The sequence below is a fragment of the Muntiacus reevesi genome, chromosome 6 (genome assembly GCF_963930625.1).
Source record: "Muntiacus reevesi chromosome 6, mMunRee1.1, whole genome shotgun sequence".
Classification (NCBI taxonomy): domain Eukaryota; kingdom Metazoa; phylum Chordata; class Mammalia; order Artiodactyla; family Cervidae; genus Muntiacus; species Muntiacus reevesi.
In genome coordinates, this window is record NC_089254.1 from 48,704,739 (window position 1) to 48,727,573 (window position 22,835).

General features: G+C 38.3%; 1 protein-coding gene across 6 annotated transcripts in view; it reads right to left on the minus strand.

Annotated features, from left to right (window-relative positions):
• ST7 (suppression of tumorigenicity 7) overlaps positions 1 to 22,835 on the minus strand; it is a 252,485-nt gene that overhangs the window by 120,354 nt on the left and 109,296 nt on the right. Inside the window, exon 1 of one of the 6 annotated variants that reach the window (XM_065939233.1) lies at positions 12,169 to 12,313. The exons of the other annotated variants lie outside the window; for them this stretch is intronic. The gene's annotated coding sequence lies outside the window, so the exon portion shown is untranslated. Of the gene's footprint in view, positions 1 to 12,168; positions 12,314 to 22,835 lie in introns of those variants that run through there. 6 annotated transcript variants of the gene reach the window in all.

The following is a 22,835-nucleotide window of genomic DNA, read 5'->3' on the forward strand; positions in this document are numbered from 1 at the left end:
TGTTCATTTAATAACCTACTAATTTTATAGTCTTACTAGATATTCTGGGTAACATTAAGACATGGCATTTGGCAATTCTGGGCACAAATATCAACAATTAGTACTTGCCATTTGAATTTATCTATGTATTTAAAGTTTACAATAGCAGTTTCACAGACTGGAGAACTCAATGCTCACTTCAACTCTGTGAGGGCAATATTATCATTCATCTTATTTCATAGCTGGTGGCTGGGCAGAGCACTCACACAGTTATCCAGCCCCCAGAGCTCAGGCTCATGTTATCAAGGGTGCACATGAGGACACAGCTGAGAAGCATGAAGGAACAAAACAGCTAAAGGAAAGGAGCAGTCGTGCATCTGAAAGGGAGAGGAGGCTCTAAAGGAGAGATACTAAAAGATGGATGATTTAACTGCTATTCCCCGGGGAGGGGGGGAGGATTGGGGGCGCCTAGGGGGGGTGGTGGGAGAAGGCAGGATGCCAGCCTGAAAGAAAGTGTCTAGTTAAATATTCCTCCGTTAAATGAGAGCCACGCATTGCAACCAGACTATCTTAAACCTAGGAGTACCTTGCCTACTTTCATCAGAGTCACTAAAAATTATTTTTGAAAATATGAGGGAGGGCCTGCTGAAATACCTAAAAATTAGACAGAAAACCTTGGGGAGTATAGTTTGAAACATAAACTGGATATTTCCTGACATCTATAGACATAGGAATACTATCTCCATAGCTGCTGGGACTCGGGCAAAACAAATGGTAAAGACTAATCTAGCTTTGGTAAGAATCAACTCATAAAATTAAAAACTTAGTTAGAATGCTTTTCATCTGACCTTGCTGGACACACTAACAGGTCACTACTCAAAGAATATTGCATAAATTATTCAAGGGTGGCCAGCCTCAGGGACTGTTTCTTCAGGCGTTCTGAAGATGCTGAGTTTTAGTCGCGCCTGACTCTTAGCGACCCCATGGATGTAGTCCACCAGGTTCTTCTGTCCATGGGATTCTCTAGGCAAGAATACCAGAGTGGGTTGCCTTGCCCTTCTCCAGGGGATCTTCTCAACCCAGGGATCAAACCTAGGTCTCCCGCATTGCAGGCAGACTCTACCATCTGAGACACCAGGGAAGTCAAAACTTGGCACGGTCTGGAATTAAGTACAGGTCTGAGAAGAAACTAGGTAGGAGGGGTGGGTAAATGAATGGAAGACTCAGTGACCTCTCTGGATCACAGAAGAGAGGAGGTAAGAAGATAATGCAACATGTCAACTGTGGAAAGTCAAGAATCACCCCTGTGAGTCGGGAACTAGAATACCAGAGGGCTTACTCAGGAGTCACGTGGGTGGCCCTGCGAGGTCCTGTCTGTGAGGAGCCAGCCCTGTGTCTGGCCCTTGTGACAGCAAGAGTCTTCCCGCATATTCTTCAGAGCACAAACAATTCCCAAATTACACTCCTGGAGAACACCCTCAACACGTAATGCTTAAAGAGTGTTTGACTCCTCAAGATATATTCTACTTTATACAAGCCCTTGAACAAATAGGTTAAGGCAGCATCAAAGACAAGGAGGTCCTGACTAGACAGAACTGAATATGCAGTGTGATAAAATCTACAACACCCAAAAACATGGGTCTGCTTTGTCCCTTGTTCCATTTAATGCCTTGCTAAAACAGGGCATGTGAAGTAGAAAGAATTTGAAAGTTATGACAATCAGCAATCACTGAAAAGATTAGGACTAAAGTCCCTAGGAAGAAAGGTTAAAGAAACTAAATCTACTTAAGCTGTATTGGGGGGGAAAAAAAGAGAGAGAGAGAGATTTTGTGTAAAATTTTCATGCCTGAGAAACAGAGAGGGGTCAGAAGACTTGGTCTCTGAACTGAAACCAGCAGCAGTGGTGGCCCTGGGAAATTCTGACACCCTCCCAGAGCTGCTCTGAGGCTCAGACTGAAACAGGCCTTTCCTCACCCCTCACAACCAGTTCATACTTGCCGAGTGTCACCCTGGGCAGGGTGCTGGGGATAGATCGAGCAGAGCCCCTCCAAGGGACTCACAATCCAAGGGGTGAGAGAGATAAGTAAACCACTAAGAGAACACATGAGGGAGTTCAGAGGACACACAGCACTCAAATGGATTAGGAGATCAAGAGAAATGTCTGCCAAATGTAAGCATCCCATCTGACGGATGAATCAAGAGTTACCCAGGTGAGATTACTTATGGCTGTATTGGCTATTCTCAGAGACAAATGAAAATGAGTTCAGATTGTACTTCTCAAAATTAAAGGTGTTTAACCACTCTTTGGTATTCTCCAAAATCATTTATCAAGGACTTATCTATAGTGACTTTATGCAGGGAGTAGATAAAGAATACTGAAGAAATAGGGAACTCTGAATTCTTACTTTTCTTAGAAAATAAATATAAGTAAAATTTATTTCAATACAAGTTGAAAATCTATGATTCTGGAGCTGTTTCATTATCTACAACATAAGAATACTATGTGTCTTACAGGGTTGTTGTGAGAACTCAATGTGATAGTTTAGATAAATTGCCTAACACAGTAGATGTCATCAAATAACATTATTGTTGTTTTTTATATTATTCTTCCTTTTGTGATTGGGCATCTTCTATTACCATGGCATAGAAAGCAGAGGAGACTGAGCTGAACGTATAAATAAAAGTAGGAATAGTAGTCATCTAGCATTTACTGAGCACCTCCTGTATGCCAAGCACTGTGGTACAGACCACAGCCCAAGAAATAGATCACCTGCACTGTGATTTGTCTTTATGCTAAACACGGATGTCCTACAAAACAGAGTCAGTTAACAGAAGGGTGCTCTGAACTGGATTCTCGCTGCTTGAGATGGAAGTAAACTTGAGGGTGAGTATGAAGGCAGCCATTACAGAAGGCAAAGAAATCCATGTGGATATCCAATAGCTCTGGCTAACTGCAGTGAGCCCAGAAAGGGTGTTAAGATAAGCCAACTCTATCTGCTCCAAGAGCTTCTTTCTCAACTGTTCATAAATAAAATGCAGCTTCAAACTCCACTTCCATGAGAGCAAGCTATTCCACATGCTAGTCTGTGGCTGTCTTTGCAGATCTACTGATATTAAAGTAGAAGCTCAGAGGAAATTTTTTTTTAATCTGGAAACTAAGTATCTTCATTTTACCCCAGTAAATGTTTTCTGTGTTTTTTTTTTTTAAATAGGCCACATATTAAATTTACAATATTTGCATGTTTCAAAAAAAAAAAAATCAGTTTTACATCTGTAAAACCACATCAGTTCAACAGAAGATTAAAAGCACGAGGAGCATGCTTTCTCGTTTGCTGTTTCTGCTTCCCCTCTCCTTGCCCTTCACCCTGGCCTCCCTAGGCTGTGACAAGGCCTCAGGCTTTTATGTATCACAGTTCCCTGGATATATTCTGTAGCGTTTATCCTTGAGAGGAGAAAGGCATGGAAGTATATTTTTAGACATGTTCTTATTGCAAGAAACCCTCATAAATCATTCTGTCAACTCTTCCCTCTACCCTTGACATTGCGTTGGCAACTTTAAAGGTATACTGTTTCTACTTTATCAGGCGTCTGGCTCTACTGAGGAGTGGAGCTGAGCACATTCTTTCTTTCCTCAGTTGTGATGGAGAAACTACATTGAAGCAATGCTCAATCTTCACGGCTCCTTGTCCCTTGCTGGAGGGAGTCCATCTGTCAACAACGAAGGACTGTCCAAAGCCCAGTCACATATAAACCTTGGTAACCCAAAGGACCTAGAGAAGAGAGAGCTCAGATTACCTGCTCCCTTTTATTTTACAAGCAGGCTCATGATGAGAGACTACAGTCAAGAACAGGAGAGCAGCTTGTATAAGTCTTTTACATTTTTAGCTATTTAAAACATGCTTTAATTTAGAGTTGAAGATTTATGACTCTTCTTATTTCTCATAAACTGTTTGACATCAGGAAGAAAAAAAGACATAATTGCCTCTAACGGGAGAAACTTCTGCAATAAGACAGAAGCCTTATGGACAAATGGTCCTCCAGGCCCAGGCCTCCTCTCACCTCAAGCGGTCACTGTGTCTCCATCATCCAGCACCCAGCACAGAACCTGGTCCACAGGGCTACTCAACGTTTGATAAACATTGCAGGACAGCATAAGGGAAGAGTGGTAGGTGATAAAGTCATTAACGACCATTCCTCAGGACTTCTGATTTAAAAAAAAAAAAAATTCTTAAGTCTAGAAAAACTGAAACTCTTTAATGGCTGTGACCTGTTCTTCTGGGAATGTGTGTGTGCGTTTCTGTCCCCAGAGTGCCTGTACATTGTGAGATGCTTATTAGGTAGATTGAATGACCACTGCTCACTGCTAAAGCAAGAAAGTCCAGACAGACTTACGCTATCCTCACACAGTAAGGCCTTGGCTATATAGAACCCTCGATAATGAATTATTTGGGATAAAGTGAAAATGAATGTATTAGTTGCTCAGTCGTGGGTCTGACTCTTTGCAACCCCATAGACTGTAGCCTGCCAGGCTCCTCTGTTCATGGGTTTCTCCAGGCAAAAGTACTGGAGTGGGTAGCCATTCCCTTCTCCAGGAGATCTTCCCTGGATTTTCCAGACTCAAGGAGTGAACCTAGGTCTCCTGCATTGCAGACAGATTATCATCTGAGTCACCATGAAAGCCCTAGTTAAGGACCTACCCTAATAAAAATCAGAAGTTTTCTTTTTTAAAGCAATTTTATAAGGAAATCTTTCCAAAATGCATTACATGCTTGACTGTATCTTTAAACAAAATATTCAGAAAATATTTCAATCTTTACTTGATGACTGTAAGTCATCAAAGTGAACATAAAATATAGTACTGTGCTAGCATTCAGCAATGTTTCTAGAAGCCCTTTCAGTACCCTACGTTCTTTCCTTCCAAAATGAAGTGATCCCAGGCTAAGGTGTTTTTTCAGTTTTTCTCATAATATTTTTGTCATCTGGCATACTATTATTTGTTGTCATTGTATGCCTGCTTCAAACTGCTTTCTCTCCTTTTTAATAAGCTACTTAAAAATCTACGGTTCCTTCAAAGGCAGGTAATCAACTTTGGTCATTCAATAAATACTGATATTTAATATATGTCAAGAGGGCTTCCCAAGTGTTGCAGTGGTAAAGAATACGCCTGTCAATGCAGAAGACACAGAAGACATGGTTCGATCCCTGGGTCAGGAAGATACCCTGGAGGAGGAAATGGCAACCCACTCCAGTATTCTTGCCTGGAAAATCCCCTGGACAGAGGAGCTTGGCAGGCTACGGTCCATGGGGTCACAAAGAGTTGGACATGACTGAGTATGCAATGTATGTCAAATACTGTACAATGCTGGGGATACAAAGATATATAATACATAGTTCTTATCCTCAAGGAGCTCTGCATTTTGTGGAAGAAACAGGCACGGAAACAAATTAACAGGCAATTCTTAATTTGAGTATTACTCTGGAAATAGAAAGTTGGTACTCCTAAATCAGCCTTGGGCTAGGGTGCATGTGTGCATGCTAAGTCGCATCAGTCATGTCCGATTCTTTGCGACCCCATGGCCTGTAGGGTAGGAGATAGAATATGCATTAACAAATGTTCCTTTGATAAGATTGCTAAGCAAAGCCAAAGAATGTGCACTGGAACTATGTAAAATAAGACCTGTGATCTCCCATTGGTAATTCTTTGATGCTCATCTGTATGTGCTATATACACTGGCTTAAATATATATATATAGCTTGGTGGTTGAGGAGTTGAAATGACTGGATGGCTGAGTTCTAGAAAGGTCCAGTATCACTGCAGTGAGCTATAACACACACATCTATAGGATGGCTAAAATCAGTAATGTAAATATAAGAACATTCTTGGTGGTTCTTGTGTTCACAATAAAAGTGAAGTCACTCAGTCGTGTCCGACTCTTTGTGACCCCATGGACTAGAGCCCACCAGGCTCCTCCGTCCGTGGGATTTTTCCAGGCGAGAGCACTGGAGTGGGTTACCACTTCCTTAATATCCAGAGGATCTTCCTGACCCAGGGATCGAACCCTGGTCTCCCACATTGTAGGCAGACGCTTTACCATCTGAGCTACCAGAGAAATCCCTGTGTTCACAATGGAAGACTCCAAAAGGCTCCTTACAGAATCAGTCATCCAAAATGTGTTTGGACTTTTCCATCATCTTGATAAGAATTTGGTCATCAGCTTCTCACCCTTACTTTACTAGAAGTTATTTTTACAAAAAAGAAGTGCTAATGTTTGATTTAAGTAGATTACATGCTGCAAAATTCATTACCTAAAGGACTAGAATAGAGATACTACCTAGAAGTGTTCAAAATATTTGCAGCAACCCAGTAGTCTGAATAGATAATTGATAAACCTAAGATGCACAGAAATAACTAAGAAAAGTAAGACAAACATTAACAAGAGTAAGGGAAACACAGTCTAAAACATCTTTCAGCAAGTTCTCTATACTTATTAACATTAGTCAGTTCACTCTTTTATCCAAAATGTACTTGGCTTATAAAAAGTACAAGACACTGAACTAGACACTGGGGTCATGAAATTAAAAAATAATGAGATTGACCTAGAGAAAGGAAAATAAGATGCCTACACACAAATAACACAGGACAGAATATGAAACATATCAGAAAAGAGGTACAGACAAAACTTAGATGAATAAAAATATCACTTTCCTCTAGAAGGATGAGAGAAACTTAATGAATCAGATGGCCTTCTTTCTGGGCTTTGAAAGAAGGATAAGCTTAGAGCATGAGGTTGGAGATGAAAAAAGATAGTATAGGACTCCAGACAGACATGACAACACACCCAAAGGAACTGGGTTGGTGTACGAGGTAGATGAGGAGAAGCAGTGGGAGAATGCTAACTCAAATGCCAAGCCAAGAAAATCAGACTTTACACAGAAGACTGAGAACATCTCACCATTCACGAACAAAGATGTGAGCAAGACAGGTTTGTCTGGTAGTAATGAAGCAGTGTGTAAAATGTAGAGCTTTGGGAATTATTTCAGAAGAGAGCTCCTGTAACACCATGAGAGTGGGCAGCTGGGCATATCAGATGTTGCAGGGGTAAATTCAGTGGGATTTGGCTCTTAACAATGTGACACAGAGAGTAAGAATTTAGAGACTGTTGGCAAAATGGAGCCAAAGTCAAATGGCATGTGATTAAAGACAGTGAGCTAGTGGTAAGGAAATTACAGCAGCAGGCACAGACTGCTTCAACAGGAAGTCTGGCAGGAAAGGAAAGAAGAGCATTTATCATCAAGTGTGACTTAAGTACAGAAAACAGAAATAGCACCTTAGGAGTTAATAAGTAAACTAGGAAGGAATAAAACTCAAACCTTTACTCTACTGCAGTGATATTAGCCCCCCTAAGAAATCCAATACTGGTTCATTTTTATACCAAGCTTTTAAAGATATATAGTTAATCATTAGAAATGTGTCTACTTTCTCTCAGATTTTTCTTTTTACATACATCTGAAAGAATAATTAAAACAGTGTGAAGTACTTTAATTGACATGATTCTGAACCTAACAATTACACTTATGTGCATTCCTGTTTTATCAGTTGGGATTAAATGACAAAACAAAAATAAATTATTTTCTATTCTATTTATTCTGACTTTTGTACTTGCTAATAATTTCCATGCTCTGTTTTGAAACCCTCTGCTAACTCAGAGTTTGCTCACATGAAGATCACAGTTTGGGCCAGAAAAGCAACTATAGGCACAGAGCAGTAAAATGAAAATTAAGTCAGGTGTTTCTTTTTATTATATTCTCCACAAATCAATGACTAATCTACTTCTGAGTGAACAGCTGCCGTACAACAGAAGGTCTGCTGGAAGCAAAGTTGGGCTATTTCCTTTTCGGTGAGGACACATAACCCACAGAGAAAAGAAGCCGCAGGGGAAACCACTAGCCAGACCAATATTTTGGTATTCAGTAGCTCCAAAGGTCCACAATAAACCTTTGGATTCATTATTTTCCATTCCAGTAACTAGTTTCAGCTTTGCATTTGCATCAGATTATTATTGCAGAGATTATTATTATATCTGCATCAGCTATTATTCCAGAGGACACTTAAAATTATCTCCCCAGGTTCAGGGCTGGCAGCAAATTCTGAGCACTAAGTTGCAAACGAAACCAGCTTGAATCAACGTCTACAGGGGTCAGTCAATAGAAACTGGAACATTGGTATTTTCAAATGCTACTAAGCCAGTTTTTTTTTTTTTTTTTTGTAAAAAATATATATTTTTAAAGATGTATCTAAATTCCAGACGCCCTATGCCGTCCCTAATACAAATGTTCCTAGTGCCTGTTGCATGGCCTTTTTTCCCTTCCAAATCTATTCTTACCATCTCAAATAGTTTTCAGACATTGTCATCCCTCACTGTGAGTGACCCACTCATCTATAATATAAAAAGAAAGAAAGAGAGAAATGTACATGTTTTAATTAGTATTGTCTAATGCCTCATTCCTTAGGATCCAGCATTTACCTACAGGTGGGTCAGTAGTGGTTAAAACCCAAGGTTAATGAGGTCACTGTCCTGAGTCTGAATGAGTCCATGAATCCCATACCAAGAAATCCTGTGCCACAAACTAGAGAGCATCCCTGGCCACCTGTACTATAAATGGGTATTACCACTTGGAAGCCAAGCAACACTAGTATAAAATAACCACATTTAAAAAGAAAAAAACAGGGGCTTCCCTGATGGCTCAGTGGTAAAGAATCCACGTGCCAATGCAGGAGACACAGGTTCAATCCCTGATCCAGGAAGGTCCCACATGCCAAGGAGCAACTAAGCCCATGGGCCACAGCTATTGAACCTGTGCTCTAGAGACCAGGAGTCACAACCACTGAAACCTGCATGTCCCAGAGCCTGTGTCCATCACAAGAGAAGCCTCCCCAATAAGAAACCCGTGCACCACATCTAGAGAACAGCCTCCACTCTCCACAACTAGAGAAAAGTCTGCACAGCAATGAATACCCGAGCGTGTGTACTCAGTCGCTCAGTTGAGTCTGACTCTTTGTGACCCCATGGACTGTAGCCCCCCAGGCTCCTCTGTCCATGGGATTCTCCAGGCAAGAGTACTGGAGTGGGTGGCCATTTCTTCCTCCAGGGGATCTTTCAGACCCAGGGACTGAATCCATGTCTCCCGCATTGTATATGAATTCTTTCCCATTGAGCCACCTGGGAAGCCCAATAAATACCCAGCACAGCCAAAATAAAATAGATTTTTTTTTAATTACCAAAGAAAATGATTAATTTTCAAGGTTATTTTTCCAAAACGTTTTGAAAAACAAACAAACAAAAAAATTAACCTTCCCCCTGAAAAAAAAAAAAAAGAGAGAGAGGAAAAAAAGAAAAGAAAAACCAGCAAACATAGCACTGCTAATGATAACCTGCACAGGCCAAGTTTTTCTTAGGAATAATTGCTAAGATAAAATCATGCAAACTGACAGATGTAGAGATTAAAGCACAAAGCAACATGTAACATAACTACTCAGTAAGCAAGTACAGTAAGTGATTTGCAAAAATGCCACTTTCAGTATAAATCAGATCACTATCTGCAAGATGTCTAACACCGTCATTATGAGGACCAAAAAAAAGTATCTTATCAGGCCATACTTTAAAATACTTAGTTCAACAAAGTGTAGAGAGAAAGATTGACTAATATTTACTCAGGAGATGTACTAGGGCTACTATGTGTCAGGCACTGTTTTAGGTTAAACATTTTAAACATTTTAGATCTTTAATCACTTGATCCCCACCGCAGATCCACAAAAGATATTATTACCCCCATTCTCGTCCAAGCACATGCAGCTATGAGCGATTTGAACATTACTCTGCCAGACCCCAGAGCCTGTGCTCTTTCCTCTTGGGCACATGCCTTTCTTTGGGGTAGCTGATACCGTATTTGGGGAGGTAAAACAGAAATGCCTGTTTCAGATTTGCTGTTTGAGGTTTCCAAAGTTACTGTCTCTTTTGAAAGGGCACTGTGGCACTTGCTCCAGAGCCAGACCCTGAGACTGGTTTCAGGGAGCCCACTAGGACTTGAAAGCAAAGGACTGCCCCAAACTAGCCTCAGGGGCACGCAGGCCGCGAAGTGACTTCCTGAGTTGAGGGTGAGACTGAGTTGAAGGTGGCTGATTCCTGAGACATTTATTACCACACAAACCTCATGTTAAATGACTTTGACTTTCCCTCAAGACAAGACAATGAAAGATGACATCTGCTAGTTCTGATGCTTTCTGCTCTGCCTTCTGTTTTATTCTGTATATTGCCCATTTAAATTACTATGTTCTTGGGAGGGGGTTTCAGGATGGGGGACACATGTAGTACACCCATGGTTGATTCATGTCAACATATGGCAAAAACCACTACAATATTGTAATTAGCCTCCAATTAAAATAAATGAATTAATTTAAAAATAAATAAATAAATAAATTACTATGTTCTGTGCTTAGTTGCTTAGTCATGTCGGACTCTGCAACCCCATAGACTGTAGCCTGCCAGGGTCCCCTGTCCACGGGATTCTTCAAGGCAAGAATACTGGAGTGGGTTGCCATTTCCTTCTCCAGAGGATCTTCCCAACCTAGGAATTGAACCGGCATCTCCTGCATTGCAGGCAGATTCTTTACCAACTGAGCTACGAGGGAAGTCTACATTACTATAGGTCAAAATGAAAATCCAGAATCAGATATTTCACAGAGAAAGAGGCAGCACCATCTCACGGTCAGGACATAAATATGAACATTGGTAGACCTGGCTCCTTTCTCTGATTCTTTACTAGGCACCATTCATGCTCCTTCATTTAAAATTACAGTGTGAACTTTTTCCAATGGCATTAAACATTTTTTGAAAACATGATTTTAATGGCTGTGTAAGAGTACTTACTTCTAAAGTTTTTTTTTAATATAATTTATATAAACTGCTTTGTCAATGGAAATTTAGGTTGTTTCTAAAGTTTTTGATGTTACCAATGCTATTAAAATGAAAGTGACTATTGCTTTGATAGGCATCTTTAATGATTTCGTTAGAATGGATTCCTAGAAGTGATATTAATGACCTAAAGGTGACAAGCATTTTAAAGTCTCAATTCAAGTTGTCAAATTACTCTCCAAAATGGTTGTGGTGCTTTCCACTCCAGCAGTGTTTGAGAGCATCTGTCTCATCAAATCAAGCATTATGTGTTCCCAAATTAGTAGAGAGGAAAGGAAGGAGAGGGAGAGATGGAGGGAAGACACACAGAAAGAAAACGATAAAGAGAGTAAGAGAGGAAGTAAGGAAGGCAGGCAGGCAGAAAGGAAGAAAAGGAGAGGTAGGGAGCTATTTCTTTGATTACTAGCTAAGCAAAAATTTTTTCATGTTTATTTTCTCTAGTTTTTAATTCTTTGGGGAGCATCACAGACAAAACCAGATCTAAAAATGATGGGAGTATAACATGAAACAAGTCAACAGCTGCAGGGAAAAAAATCAAATAATTTCTCAAAATGGGTTAAGTGAGGGACCTAACTGCTGAAAGGGAACACGCAGGGAAAAACAAAATCCCACTTGTAGAGTACTGGGGTTAAAAATACCTTAAACTGTCTACCTCACTTTAGTATGAGAGGGAAACGCTGTCTCTTCTTGCCACAGAGCATTAGTGACTTGAAGTACTCCTTTGTTTTTCATTTTTGGTGCTTTTCCCCTTCTTCTTTTTCTTGTACATAATTGCTACATACTTGTCTCTTATTTCCTCTTTCTCAGGAATAACGACTATTGCTGACTCAAACATTACAAAGATGGAATACCCAAATGATAGAGAACAGGTATTTATGTTCAATAATAAAACCAGGAAACAGAAAAAAATGACAGTCTAAAACTGATTCACTCCTAATACATTTGATCAAAGTAAAAACATAAAATTTATCTTTATTCTCAACAGATTTTTTAAAAATAGAGCATGTCCTAGCTGTGGAAAATCTATAAAGACTTTTATAATCATAATTTTTAAATGGCTAAAAGTTTTCTTGGCTCTGAAACTTGACAGCTGACTAAGAGAAAATGTTTATGGGATCTTCACAAGACTCGTAGGGTCTTATTATTCTGCCCATTTTTACATATAAAAATCACTCGACTTGTTCATTCAAAGTCACACAGCTAGAAAGTGACATACCCAAGACATAAATTCAGACGCGACTGGCTCTGAAGGCTGAATACTTCATCACTGTTCTATGGGCATCTTCCACTGGAGGGACTGCACAACAGCCCTCACCCAAAGTCGCCGGTCGGATCATTTCTTTCCATCTGTGCTCATTAGTTTACGTGTGGCCTCTGGCTGCTTTCACGCTACAAGAGCCGAGCTGAACAGTTGTGACAGACTCTACGACCTGTAAAGCTGAAAATTCGCACTATTTGGCCCTTGGCAGAAACAGTTTGCTGACCTCTGGCCTACATTAAATAAAAAGTGTTTCTCTGGTATTTTCTATTGATGTATCCCTTAATGGCAGAAGAAAATGAAGAGGAGTCATGAACCCCAGTCTGAGAAACATGAATTTAAATAACCACTTGCCCCTTTACATCCTGTCGGGGAGTCATCAGTGTTCCAACAATGCTGCCATTCCTCCAAACTTTTTAAAAATTGTAATTGTAGCCTGATGTACTTTCTTTTCAACAATCTCAGCTCTGGTAGATGTTAGCACTTTGAAGGTAGATTTTATCTTTGGTAACATGTAAAATTTTGTGTGGCCCAAACTAGTGCCTGAGTTAGCTAGTTAAACTGGTAGTTTTGGTTTTTATCACAGATAAACTATGATTACTAGTTCATAGATAAACTATGAAGCTGGTTCTTTTATATGACCTGTGCACTGATTCAGATATCAGATATTATTTTGCATATGTTAACTTGTCTAGGCTACAATCTCCAGTCATTTAATCAAACACCAATCTAAGTATTGCTATAAAGGTATTTTGGAGGTGTGATTAAAGTATACAATCAGTTAACTTTAAGAAGATTGCCCTAGATGATCTAGATGGACATGATTCAATCAGCAGGCAGAACTGAAGTCTCTCTTGACAAAGAAGAAATTCTGCCTGTGGATAGCAGTTCCAGCCTGTCCTGAGGAGTTTAGACTCACCTAGGCAGCCTATAATCAAGTAAGCCAGCTCCCTGCTTCTCCCTTTCTCTCTCCTCACCCCCACTCCTGCATGTATGTGTACACACACACACAAGAGGAATCTACCACCGGTTCTGTTTTACTAGTAGAACCCTGATATATCAAGTCTGAAAATATTTCAAAAATAATTTTAGTTCTCTCTTCATACTTAACATTTTAGTAAGTACCAACATCAATCTCTTGGATAAATATAGCCACCTAGAAATGAAACTCATTACTTTATAGTCACATTAGTATATTATCACTCCTATTACATCTGAATTCCTCACTACCCTCTGGCAAACCACAAATTCAAAAAGAGTAAAATTAAGCTAAACGAAACCTACTTGAGAGTATAAAGTACTGAATTTTCATGTAAAGTATAAAAGTCTTAAATAAACTATAGCAGTAAGAAGATAGATAAAATTATCAAAACTTCTGCTACAGGTTATGCACAATCACACTTGAAACAGTTTCTATGAAAATGCCATAGTCTAAAAGAAATTTTAATTCACTGAAAGTCTAACAAACTGTAGACAGAAGCCCAAACATTTCCTGCATCCAAAACATCAAAAAAATGAATAATTTGAGAAACATTTCAAACCAAAGCACTCAAGGCTGCCATATATACATTATTATTTTGGCCTAAGTGAAGATTAATAAGAGTGGCAAGAAGCTCTGAGGGCTGAGTTGGGCACCTAATCTCTATATAGTAATTATTACAGTTATTACCTGAAAAAAAATTATAGTGTTATTCTAATCATATATTGATAGAAACATATCGATTGAGTCAACACTTGAGGAAGTACTCTTTTACATTTTTAAAGTTATGATAATTATTTTTATCTTGAAACAAACAAACAAAAAATAATAATTTATTTTCTGCTCCTAGAGTAAAATCTGCTAAAACAAGAAAAGAAGTTTAGAGCATCCTGGAAAATCACCATATCCTTTCTCTCCAAGAAATCTTGTTATACTTGTCACTGATCCATAAAATTTATGTTTGACTGTTTTCACTTTGGATTTGGAATTTGATGTGATAGTCATAATTATAAACATTCAACAGATGTAAAATTCAGTTATATAAACACAAATACAAATATTAAAACACACACAATAGGCTTCCCTTGCACAAATGGAGTGGTTATACAAACACAGGATGTGACTACCTAAACCCAGAATGTTTGAACCTAAAAGATTATCTATATAAATTAAAAGCCTAAAATTTAGAATTTGCAAATTTACTTGTTAAAATCATTCTAAAAATATGAAGAGATCTTGGTCACCACTTGTCAATCCCTGGAGCTTATAATGTGAATTGAGCACATTTTTGTTGTTTTTTAAATCACTATACACCTATGAGTTGATCCTAAGGAAATAATCATGGGTTTCTGCACATATTTATCTTCAAGGATACTCAGGAAAATAAATTTATAATATTAATTATAAAAGCAAAATCAAACCACTAAATATCCAACAAAAGAAATGGCTAAATATTACATATTACTGTGACAGAATACCATGCAGCCATGAAAAATCATGCTACAAAATCACATTAGGAAAAAAGATCATCACATTTTAGTTTAAAAATCATATTTTATAAGTTTGTAGAGTTTGACGCTGTCTGTAAAAAAAATTCATAGATTATACATCTACTATCTGGTAGTTACATGAGTACAGTTTCTGAGCACGCAAAGAAAAGTTGAAGGATAGAAAACAAATATTCCAGTATTGCTCAATTCTGAGTGATGCAATTATGTGTGATTTTTTTTTTCCTTCACTAAAGACTTGAAATTTTCTACTATATGTGTTCTTTCTCTTAATCAGCGGAAAAAGAGATTTTCAAAGTAAGACATAAAACTAAAAACCATATGGTGCAGTAGTTATCTTTGGAGAGTAAGATTATGGGAACTTTCAATTTGTACTTTTTACATTATCTATTGTTTTACATTTTTTACATATGCATGTATTATTCTGATAATCACTCAAACGTGCTTTTAACACAAGCAATACATGCTACTTTTTAATTTTGACAAATAAGATATTTTCTTATTTAAGGGTATTTTTTAAAGAACATGTCTATTTATTTCAGTTTAAAAGAAGATATTTCAAGATAAGTTGATAGATTAAGAGCAACAACAACATAATGCTCCTACTTTTATTAAGTTTTCAAAGAGAACTATATAGGAAAAGTTTATATGTATCTGAATTCCAGTTTTATAAAGATGAACACTGAGCATCTTTTAATGATTACAATGCTACAGTCACAAAATCTTCTATGGAATTATTTCAGTATATTTATAACTGCATATGAAGAGCACACAGATTTATTCAAGAACATGAAGACTAAGCCAGAGCAGGAGAGCATTCAGGAAGCCAGCAATTCACTTGCCAGGCCCCAGCAGGGCCACCCACGCAAGCACTGCCCCATCCTTCAGTGTCACAGGGGGCTGCTGCCGCGACTCAATCGCTGAGCTAAGGCTAACTATACAGCAAAGGAAGCAATAAGAGAGAATTCACCCCAACCAATTAACTAAGAGTAGACATACACTGTTTTAGAATGTCCTGCATATGCTAATTTAAACTTTATCACCCATAAAGGCATCCATACAGCCACGACATTTTTTGTTTATTCTTTATCAAGCTTTACAATAGTAGGAAAGACCCTGATGCAGAGCATCTATCTTGCTACCATGTAGCTGGCATTCAGACTTCTCCAGCTGGGCGTGAATTTCTATGCTTCATCCCAGGGTTTAAGGAGTGTTGTTTAAATAATGTGAGTTACTGCATGGTAATAAGCTGATAATTGCACAATAATGACATTAAGAAAGAATAAAAGTAACAAGATAACCTGGATTCACAATACTTATATTATAACCCAGTAAGTACAATTAATTTGTGTTCCCAGATGGCTGGATTAATGAATACATCTAATCAGGAAAAATGAGCAGAAGAATTGAACAGACATTTTTTTCAAGGAGGAAATGCAGATGGCTGATAGGCACATGAAAAGCTCCTCAAAATCACTAATCTTCGGGGAAATGCAAATTAAAACCACAGTGAGATACCACCTCACACCTGTCAGAATGACTAGCATCAAAAAGTACATAAATAATATGTTGGCAAGGATGTAAAGAAAAGGGAACCCTCTCTACACTATTGGTGGGAATGTAAATTGGTGCAGCCACCATGGAAAACAGTATGGGGGGTTGTCTAAAATCTAAAACTAGAACTACCATATGATTCAGCAGTCACACTCCTGGGCATACATCTGGAAAAGATGAAAATTCTAACTTGAAAAGATACACACACCCATGTTCATAGCAGCACTATTTATAATAGTCATGATAAGGAAGCAAGCTAAGTGCCTATCAACAGATGAATGAATGGATAAAGTGGTACACACACACACACACACACACACACACACACACACAGGAATACTACTCAGCCATAAAGCGAAAAAAATTTTACCAAAATTTGCAAAATCGGAGGATGGACTTGGAAGGCACTATGCTAAGCGAAATAAGTCAGACAGTGAAAGACAAATACTGTATGATATCACTTATATGTGGAATCTAAAAAAATACAACAAACTAGTGAATATAACAAAAAAGAAGCAGACTCAGAGACACAGGAAACAAACCAGTGGTTACCCCTGGTGGGGACAGGGGGCAGAATAGGGGTGGGAAACACAATAGATACAAACTCAAAAGAGTTATAGATGACTTAGTAATGAAACAACAGTAACAACAGTGGATCTAAGGCAGGCTCAAGGATGTATTGTACAACACAGAGAATATACTCAAAACTTTGTAATGACTGAAAATGGAAAGTAACCTTTAAAAATTATACACATATTTCTGCTTTATTGACTATGCCAAAGCCTTTGACTGTGTGGATCACAATAAACTGTCGAAAATTCTGACAGACATGGGAATACCAGACCACCTGACCTGCCTCTTGCGAAACCTGCATGCAGGTCAGGAAGCAACAGTTAGAACTGGACATGGAATAACAGACTGGTTCCAAATAGGAAAAGGAGTACATCAAGGCTGTATATTGTCACCCTGCTTATTTAAGTTATATGCAGAGTACATCATGAGAAACGCTGGGCTGGAAGAAGCACAAGCTGGAATCAAAATTGCCGGGAGAAATATCAATAACCTCAGATATGCAGATGACACCACCCTTATGGCAGAGAGTGAAGAGGAACTGAAAAGCCTCTTGATGAAAATGAAAGAGGAGAGTGAAAAAATTGGCTTAAAGCTTAACATTCAGAAAACTAAGATCATGGCATCTGGTCCCATCACCTCATGGGAAATAGATGGGGAGACAGTAGAAACAGTGTCAGACTTTATTTTTTTGGGCTCCAAAATCACTGCAGATGGTGACTGCAGCCATGAAATTAAAAGACACTTACTCCTTGGAAGGAAAGTTATGACCAACCTAGAGAGCATATTAAAAAGCAGAGACATTATTTTGCCAACAAAGGTCTGTCTGGTCAAGACTATGGTTTTTCCAGTGGTCATGTATGGATGTGAGAGTTGGACTGTGAAGAAAGCTGAGTGCCGAAAAATTGATGCTTTTGAACTGTGGTGTTGGAGAAGACTTTCTTGAGAGTCCCTTGGACTGCAGGGAGATCCAACCAGTCCATCCTAAAGGAGATCAGCCCTGGGTGTTCATTGGAAGGACTGATGCTGAAGCTGAAACTCCAGTACTTTGTCCACCTCATGCGAAGAGTTGACTCGTTGGAAAAGACCCTGATGCTGGGAGGGATTGGGGGCAGGAGGAGAAGGGGACGACAGAGGATGAGATGGCTGGATGGCATCACCGACTTGATGGGCATGAGTTTGAGTAAACTCCGGGAGTTTGTGATGGACAGGAAGGCCTGGCATGCTGCGATTCATGGGGTCGCAAAGAGGCGGACACGACTTAGCAACTGAACTGTAATAAGAAAAATAAAACATAACATCTAATCATCAATGTTTCTAAAACTAAGATTATTAAAAAAATGATTTTGTTTTTTGAAATCCTTGTCTTTTCTATCCTACAATTAAATTGTTGAAATGCTCAGTTGCATACTCCCTTGGTAGTTCAGCAGGTAAAGAATTCCCCTGCAATGCAGGAGACCAGATTCAATTCCTGGGTCAGGAAGATCTGCTGGAGAAGGGAATGGCTACCGTCTCCATTATTCTTGCCTGGAGAATCCCATGCACAGAGGAACCTGGCAGGCCACAGCCCATGGGGCCACAAGGAGTGTGACATGACTGAGTGACAAAGCATTGCACACCAGTTGCATTTTCTCAACACTAAAGAACTACAAACTATGCTTTGGCATCTGCGTCGACATTGTATAAAACTGTTAGCTAACCATGGCTGCAACTAAGAGTTCTTCCTTCTGTCCTTCAAGCCTTCCTCGCAAATGGAATACCTCCTCCTAGAAAATATGGGATCAGGTTTGTTCTCTCTTGAGCCAAAACAGCTTACTGTCTCTGAGGGAATTTTTCTCATCTACAAATTGAGGGATTTCGACTATGAAGTCCTTTTCAACTAAAGGACAAATGACAATTCTCTACTAGCAAACCTATCACAAGATTTAAGCTACAAACCACAAACTTTGCAAGTCACATCGCAAAAGGCTAATTCACTAATAAAGAGTTCTAAGAAACCAATACCTAACCCATTTTCACTGACTAGAATCTGACAAAAATCCAAGTTTTGTAACATGCATTTCTTTCAAATTTACTTAAAATGCAGCAATGCTAAATGCTGTCTATAATAATAACAATTATTATTGTTATTACTATATATTCTCTAAATTGTTAACTTCCATGAAAACCTAATCTGGAGCCTTTATGGCTTACCTTATAATACCCATTTAATACACATCTGCAACAGTACAAAAGCAGAGTTGTTAGATCCCAAAATGTGACTCTGACCCTAGAGAAGTCCTTTAGGATCTTAAATAAATTGGTGTGCTAGCCATACCTAGTCATACATGTGTATTTTACACTTCTACTCTTCTCCAAGGATGCTATAGAAAATAATAAGACAATATTTATAAATGATTCAGAATATCCAAAAAGAAATACTCCTTTTTGGGTCCCATCACTTCATGGCAAACAGATGGGGAAACAATGGAAACAGTGACAGACTTTATTTTCTTGGACTCCAAAATCACTGCAGATGGTGACTGCAGCCATGAAATTAAAAGACACTTATTCTTTAGAAGAAAAGCTATGACAAACCTAGACAGCATATTAAAAAGCAGAGACATTACTTTGCCAACAAAGGTCTGTCTAGCCAAAGCTATGCTTTTTCCAGTAGTCATGTATGGATATGAAAGTTGGACTATAAAAAAAGCTGAGCACCGAAGAATTGATGCTTTTGAAGTGTGGTGTTGGAGAAGACTCTCGAGAGTCCCTTAGACTGCAAGGAGATCCAACCAGTCAATCCTACAGGAAATCAACCCTGAATATTCATTGGAAGGACTGATGCTGAAGCTGAAACTCCAATACTTCGGCCACCCAATGCAAAGACCTGACTCATTAGACAAGACCCTGATGTTGGGAATGATTGAAGGCAGGAGAAGGGGACGTCAGAGGATGAGATGGTTGGATGGTATCACCGAGTCAATGGACCTGAGTTTCAGCAAGTTCCGGGAGACGGTGAAGGATGGGGAAACCTGGCGTGCTGCAATCCATGGGGTCACAAATAGTTGGACACGACTGAGTGACTGAATAACAACAAGAAAAGGAGTTTTATGTATATGCTATATGTGCACAGACACACACACACATGCTGGATTAGCTAAATCCTGAATTGATAATCTGGAAGTGAAAAATCTACTTTCAATTTTACCACAAATTTATCCTGATAGTTTCTGCATCTTTGCATAATAATTCATTTTTTAAATGGGATCTTCTGAAATTCCCTCAGTATTTCTAAGGCTGATAAGGAGCAATCAATTATAAGAATCCCCTGCAATTCACAGAGCAACTCTTCTAGAAAACTCTAAAAAAGGCCTGGGAGATGAGAGGATGAAGGTCGTTCTTCAGATCTCTTTTCACACTGGCTCAGGTCTCATCCCACCAGACAGGCCTGGGTGCAGGAGACAGCTCACAACAGAGGGAAGCACAGAAATACATCTTTCCTTCCCTGACTTCTTCCTCATGTCCAGGAATGATGGAGAGGCTCAACTTCTCAGTCTCCCTATAATCCAAATGTCTTAATTTGGGAGCAAAGAAACACAGTCTATACATTATCTAACTTCCATTCCAATCTATCTCCACTCACCTCCACTCCATTATTTCCGTGAATAGGATTTATGCCATGGAGTAAAGTAAAAATTGTCACCATGATGAGTTCAATGGGCTTATGATATATAATCAAAATTATAAATCGCAAGCTTTTAAACTATAGATGCTTACATACCTAAGCAGCATAAAGAATACTAGTCATTATAAATTTTAAAGGATAGAAAATATTTGAATAAATTTGCAATATATTTTACAGTAATTATTGCCATCATTATTCTTCATAAAAATCCTCAGGAAGGGATAAGAATCATTCTAACCTATAACAGCATACCACTGGCATCACCTTCACCAAGGGATAATTTTCAAATGTTCATTTTCTTGGAATTAAGCTAGGAAGAATGAACTACAGTTAAAATCAATAATAACCCAAATTGTTACATCGGCTTCATAGTTAAGCTGTAATATTGATTAATTTGAAGTAATTCTATCAAGTTGTACAACTGTACCAAAGAGTACAAATGCAAACAGAGCATAATTCACCATAGCATCACTACTCACTGGCAACAAAAATGTCAGTTAAGTACAGCTCATTGTCTTAGGAAGAGCCAGATTTCCAAATTTTGAAAGGTCGTATCTAGAACACCATTACTTATTTATTACCTAGCGCCAGTTTCCCTAACTCTACTGGAGAGCATTACAAAGGTTTAAGGGGGTTAATCTCTCAAAGCCTTATTAAAACAAAAGCCCATTACTCTACCTCATTATTTGAAGTCTCAGCGTATCTAACTGCTTTTCTTTCCCATGTTAACAGTCAGGCCTGGCTATCCACAATGTACGAACCGCATTATCTTCTGTCAGACTAGTTCACTGTGTATATATAGAAGGAGTCCAGAAACAGTTTGGGTGTGGTACTTTTCCAAAGCACTACTCATGAGGGAACAAAGACCAGCCATCTGAACTAGATACTAAATTAATTGTATATAAGAAACACGTAACAATATCTACTTATAAAACCATTAGTGTGTAAATGCATAGAAAAACTAGTTTAAAGTAACTAGTGTGATTTTTTTTCTTAATTTCAGAAGGATTAAGGTCAAAATTCCAATCTAGTAATCTGCTGACAAGAATTTTAACTGTATTTTTCCCACAGTGCTTTCAAACAATGCTTTTTTAAAAATTTAATATCCTAAAGAAAAGATACCTATATGAAATGGAAAAATTAAGTCTGAAGTCAGTTTCTGACTAATTCTGGAAGTTGAGAAAGTATTTCTTTTTTAATTTGTTTAACAGGCATTTGTATAGAGCTTATTATGTGCCAGACACTGTTCTATATATTTTACAAATATTAGCTCATTTAATCCTCATAGTTACCCTATAAAGTCCTACCATTGTTTCCACTTTACAGATAGGGAAATGGGCACAGAGAAGTTAAATGACTCACTCAAAGTTATACAAGTAATCAGTGGTAGCATCAAAATTTAAGCCCAAGTAGTCTAGATCTGGATTTTGTGCCCTAAACACTAACATACTACCCATTCCCTCCATGATATATTCCTTGTCTTCATGAGGACCAGTGACGTTTCACTGCTTTAGGCAGTTTTATTCAATAATTTTGGACATTCTCAGGTAGGTAGAAAGATGAAAACAAAAATCAAGCAACTTATCTGTCCCCATAAAGTAAGCATAAGGTTTTTCTATCATTCATCTAAACAGAGTTCTGCCTTACCATGTCCCAAGGTTCTTTTTGCTAGGATTGTACGTTTTGCCCTCAAAATACATGTTATATAATTTGTATTTTCACTTAGTTTTCCATTTCAGAACATCCAGCACTATCTCATTCATTTAAAATACTGAAATATTCAACATAATAAAAGCCATTTATGACAAATCCACAGCCAACATAATATTCAACTGTGAAAAGCTGAAAGCCTTCCCACTAAATTCTGAAACAAGACAAGGACATCTACCATCAACACTTTTATTCAACACAGTAATGAAATATCCTAGCCACAGCAATCATATAGGAAAAAGAAATAAGAGGTATCCAAACTGGAAGAGAACAGGATGCAGATGACATGATACTCTATATAGAAAACCCTAAAGACTCCACACAGAAACTATTAGAACTAATAAAGGAATTCAGCAAGGTAATAGGATACAAAATTAATATACATACATTTGTTGCATTTCTGTACATTAAGTGAAATATCAGAAAGTTTTAAAAATCTCATTTAAAACTGTATCAAAAAAATAAAATACCTAGGAATAAACCTAACCAAAGAGATGAAAGACCTATATGCCGAGAACTATCTAACAATGATAAAGGAAACTGAAGGTGATTCAAAGAAATGGAAAGATATGCCATGCTCTTGAAATGAAAGAAGCAATATGATTATCTGTAGTCATACCACCCTGAACAAGTCTGA